Raw genomic sequence first — 6,000 nt, 5'->3', positions numbered from 1 at the left:
TTGTGCAAAAATTTCGAGATTATGTTGAAGAAAATATTAAAGAGTGTCTTTGGTTATTGAAAGATAATGAAAAACAGAGTCAAAAGCTCAAAAATTTACGTACAGACACAAGTGCTTATGGCGATTATATTCTTACGTACGAATATGAAAACGGTGTTGTTGAAATTATCAGCGGAGATAAAGAAAATGGACACACAAAAACATCTACTTTTTTTGGTGGATTTATATTAGATTTTGATATTATAAATAAAATATATAGCATATCACATGTATATGACGGTGTTTTTTATATTGGTAATAAAATACCAAAAATATATTGATAAAAAAAATATTTGATAGTGTATTTTCTGTTTTTTTTTAAAAAAAGTACTATAAATTTGTTTGTTTTGAAATAAAAAAAATTCATTTGAAGAAAAAATATTCATTTGAAAATAAACAAAAAAAAAAAATGGAGTTTAAAACTTGTTTAAACGAATTTTATAACACAGTTATGAATGTAGAAGCTTCCAAGTTTGAAGCTAGCGATATTTTAAAACATGTTAAAGGCGATTTTAAATTAGTATTTCGTTTGGATGCAAGTAAACAAATCAAAGTAACTCGTGATAATAATAAAGCCCATATTGAATTTTTTTATGGTGAAATCAACCACATTTGTTCCACATTTGAAATGAATTATGAAGACTTTGTTGATGTTATTAAAGAGACATTTAATGTTTGGCAACTCGAAGAAGCAGACATAAAAGAATGAATGATTATTTAGAGAGCTTTGCAAAATTAACTCGAAGAAGCAGACATAAAAAAATGAATGATTATTTAGAGAGGTTTGCAAAATTAACGTTTGCAAAATTACAAGATTTTTATATTTCACTGTTTAAAACAAATAGTAAAGCAAAGGGTGATTTTTCATTGACGCATCATTACCAACGGGGAATAATTATTAAAGTAACACGTTTCAACGATGAATTTATTATTGAGTTTATATATGAAGAAGTTCCTTTTGAAACTTTTAAACTTCCTTTGAAACATTTTTTAGTTTATGTTGAGCATTGTCAACAAAAATGGCTTTTAAGCGAAAAAGATATTTGAGATCAAAAAGACGTAAAAGTCATAGAAAGAGAATACGCAGAAGAGGAAGAGGATTAGCCGATTTTATCACGCCTAAAAATGTAACTAACGCATTGCAAGTGGGTTCGCTGTTATACAGTATAAAAAAAGCGTGGAAAGGCAAAAAAACAAAAACGCCTCCTGTTCCTGTTGTTACAAAACCTGCCAACCCTTATATGCCTCCGGATAAAGTGTTTGAAGTATATTAAAAAAAAAGTTGTAAAATATTATATTAATTCATTAAATGAATAAATATGTACATATAACAAATTGTTTCTTTTTTCTTGTTCTCGTTTCTTTTTATATCGTTTTATTAGAATAGTTTTTTTTCCTTTGCAAGTTAAACAATTTATTTTATAAAGATGTATTTTTGCAGATCTTTTGGTAACAGTATTAAAAATCCATACTTCTTGATTTACAACGTGGATAGTGCAGTTTTTTAACAAATGTTGATTTTTTTTTTCTTTTAAAACAACGAAAAACAGTTCACCATATCCGTTGCACGTGGTGCATTTTTCTTCTACGATTTCTTCTAATAGCGTGTGTGCTGTTCTCTTCATTCTGTTTATATTAAATTCAGAGCAATCTGCCTTTTTATTTCTTTTTTAGTCATGACATCATCAATAGGTACATCTAAAAATTGATTGGCAGTCTTTAATCGCGTATAATTGTTTGCGTAAATTCTATCCATTTCATTTTGCATCATGTAATAAATGTTTTCCTCGTTCATCACAGCTGGAATGGCTTGAATATCCAATAGGGATAACTTACCCCACGTACCTTCATAATTTGTTCTTAAGAATCCTGCATCTTTTAAAAATCTTTTAGCAGCATTTTGAGCTAATAATTGTTTTTCGTAAATATCATAATGTAAAGGAATTTGTTTTGTTTTCATAGACAAAAGATCACGTTCCAGATTTTCCTGTTTTTTCATATAAAAATGCAACTGCATGTCTTTTTCAAACAGTTGTTTAGCAGTGTTATCAAGGTGTGGAAAGAGTTCGTGTTTAATAAACTGAAAAAATGAATAAAGATTTATTTGAACTAGTGAAGAGGCATGAAGCGTTGTTACTTCAAAAAAATAATGGTTTAACAGTCTGCACAACGAAGGTAAATATATTTGATCTGTATATAATACATTTTCGCTGCGAAAGACTAGAGCTACAAAATAAGCGGCAAATGCACCACATAAACTACTATCATTCCATTGAAAAGGAAATTTATTGTATGAAAAAAATACATTTTGATTACCAGTAATTTCGCTATATTTTAAAATAAATTTGGTAAACCAATAAAATTCACGATTTTCTGCTGTCCATTCTGTAGGAAAATGATTGGATTGTCGTATATAAGAATTAATTTCAATTTCGTTGTAGTTAATGTTAATCGTGTTGATTTGTATATTGCTATTCACTTCTTCTACTGCTTCAAACAAATATTTATTAAATCTTAAATGAATTGGAATTTGTTGCAATACACTTTCTTCACCTAAACTATCAAAACAAAAAAAATGACCCTTGTCTATTTTCATCAACACTCTCCAATGTTGACCTGCGTCTTTTGTAGTTTCATTGTTGTAAATGATAAAGGAACCATTTTTTTTCATTTGTTGAATAATATGAATGTGTGTTTTTGTTTGACTTAGTTCGTCAAAAGCATATATTCCTATAAAATAATTTTTAAATTCTGAATTTTTAAAAAAACGAGACAAAGAATCATCAGTAGCCATTTTTTTTTTATTCTTCTTTTTCTAAATTAAAAAAACTCGCAATAAATAGTGTTACAACAGCGTGTAATATATTAACAAATAAAGTTTTTTTATCGGCGGTTCCTTCCTTTATAATTCCTTCAATGTTTCTTTTAACAGACTTCTTTTTTAAAGCATCATCTAGTTTTTTTATCAAAGAAGTAATGGTAGGTATTACTTTTGAAGTAAACGTATCCACAAAACCGTCAGTTTGATCGCCTTCTGTTAGAATCATAGGTGGTTTGATTTTTCTTTCTAGCAGCAAAAGAGTAAGCTTGGTTTTATAGAGTTCTATTACATAAGGTTCGCCATAGGTTTCTTTCAAATCATCAAAGTAGTTGAGATGAACAGAACAAAGTTGAGGATTTTCGAGTAAATTATTAAATTCGCTGTTTTTAAAACATTTTTCAATACTGTAAGAATTTAATGTTATCCTTTTAGATTTGAGTACATTTTGTAAAAATTCAAACGAATTTTTATCTGTAAAATGTTCTTCTTCTACGTAATCCGAAGAAGGTGAAGAATTTCCAGACTTGTGTTCGTAATATTTATATCTTTTAGATACTTCATCGAGCGCGCACACTGCGCAATTGTTGTGAATTTTTTTAATGATGCTATCAACGCGATTCATTTTTTTTAATTAAAAATGTAAAAAAAAAATATTTTTAAAAAAATTTGTTTTTTTATACTTTTTTATTCGTTTTATTAAAAGAATACGCTTCTTTTTTTAATAAAAAAGCATTTTTTTTTCTAGTTGTGGTTGTTAGATTTGGAATTTATAACCAACACTGAACGACATCAGTGGGGAAAAAATTGTGTTAGAGAATTGTGTTTACGATCCATCGGTGATAAAACATATTTTCACACGCAAGTCATTCCGTGTGTTAATTATCACAAATTAGATGAAAAATATAAAAAAGTATTTTTTTACTGTCAAAACAACATACATGGGTTAGAGTACTATCCTAGTTTTAAATACACAAGTGAAATCATATTTTGCGCATCTGTGATCGATTATTTAAAAGAAAAATTTTCAAAATATGAACGAAACTTTGTATTTTATAAAGGTGGTTGCATGGAAAAAGATGTGTTAAATGCGATAAATGAGCTTAAAATACTCTCGTTTGATTTAAATCAGTGGTTCTTTCCAAAAATCTCTCTTTTGCCTATGTATGTCAATAACGAAGATAAATGCTTGGAACATTTTTCAAATGTCAAAGATAAAACAAATGCTTGTCATCACTGCCCTCGATATGAAACATTGATGTTTTCATTGTATTTGGAAGATTATGTAAACGGATTTACAATAAATGGCAACGTTTATGACGATGAATATTTTAATTTTATTAAATTTATAAAAGACAACATTCAATGTATTTACATATTAAAAAAAGACACTTGTGAATGTTTTGAAAATATATTTAAAATAAATAATCTTGTATATCAACTTTTTGATATGGAAAAAAATAAAAAATAAAAAAAAATTGTCTTGTTTATAATCCTTCTTCCGCAGTCACATAATATTTGGTGTAATGATTGTTTGTGTGAATAGGTTGTTTCGATACTATTTTGTCGTTTTCATAATTATAAACTTCGTCCTCTTTTCTGTATAAAATCTTTGAAATGTTAAAGTTTCTCTTAAAGAAAAAAAACCATTGAGCTGTGGGAAACATTTCTATTAAACTTTTTTCGTGAAAATTGCAACGTTCAAAGGCTTTGTAAATGTACACTTTATCTCCTTCTTGATGTACTTTTTTTTGTATAAAATATTCATAAATAGGAACGGGTGTGTATAAGGTATAATAACCATTATGAAAAACTTTATCGTCAAACGAAAAACAAGGGAGTGGGTCCATGCAAGCTGGAACAACATAATTTAACAGTTTACAATTTTTCTTCAACTGATCATATTCCCATTTGTTAGATAGATAAGGAAACAAAAAATAATACTTTAAAGTGGGTTTAAGTTTGCTTTTCCACGAAGTTTGTTTTTCCATGTTTTTTGATTTGTAATAAAGTTTATATACTTTAAGAAAGTCTTCTAGTTGTTTTTTTAATTCTTCGTGTTGTTTTTCTACACTTGTTTTGATAACATTTAAAAAATCATCGTTTATCAGACGACATACTTCGAGCATGTTTGTTCTCCATGATGGTGCTTGTTCTACAAAATTCATATAACGTCGTGATGGTTTTTCAAACAAATCAAGTCTATTTTCATAGTCTTTAGCTATAAAAATATAATATAAATCCTTAAATTTTTCTTCTTCCAAGTTTAATTCCAAGTTAAAATTTTTTAAATACTTAAAGATAATGTCTTGCCATTCTTCATACGTGTTATTTAAATGGTGAAATTCAAACAACATAGGATGTAATTCATTATCTGGATAAAAAAGTTGAACAGCTTTGATAAGACTTTCGTCGAGTTGTTTGCTAGTCATTTTCTCTTTCACAAATGAACTAGTGTTTTGTTTTTTTCACCCTTTATATAGGAAAAGAGAGAGATTAAAAAAACAAGTTTTTTGATATTAAACAGGTTTTTTAATTCAAAAAAATTACAAAAATTTTTATTTTAAAAAAAAATTATTCTTCTTCTTCTGGTACTTCTGGTACTTCTGGTACTTCTGGTTCGACTTTGGTTTTTTTTGTTTCAATTTCAGCAAGCTCGAGAGAAGCTCTTTTTAAATTTTGATTTAAATTTCGTGAAACGCCATTTTTAATTAACGAATTATGAAAAGAGGGTTCTATAGCCAACTGTCTTGCATATTCTGTAGTATAAATTTCGTCTTCTTCTTTGGCTAATCGTATACTAAAATTGCTAAAATCGATCGTTTTTAATATGCGAGTTTTAGGGTAAGCTACTTGCCTATAGGCTTTGTTTTGAGCTTCTTCCATAGCCATCATCAAACTTTCCAATACTTTTTTGGTCATTTTGTTATGATTGAATTTAAACACCGCATTATAAGTGAGTTCGCCTTTGTTCATTTTAAATGTGTTGTCGTCTTTAGTCAATTTCAATTCGCATCTCAACAAATAATTTGTTTTGTTGAGTTCGCACATTTCTCTATATCGCCATGGTAACAAGATTTCACAACCCTCATTTTTTTGTTTGTAAATCAATTCTTTTTTATTAAAGTTAAATTGGGCCAACG

The sequence above is a fragment of the Hydra vulgaris genome, chromosome 02 (assembly GCF_038396675.1).
Source record: "Hydra vulgaris chromosome 02, alternate assembly HydraT2T_AEP".
Classification (NCBI taxonomy): domain Eukaryota; kingdom Metazoa; phylum Cnidaria; class Hydrozoa; order Anthoathecata; family Hydridae; genus Hydra; species Hydra vulgaris.
This window is presented reverse-complemented; position numbering follows the sequence as displayed.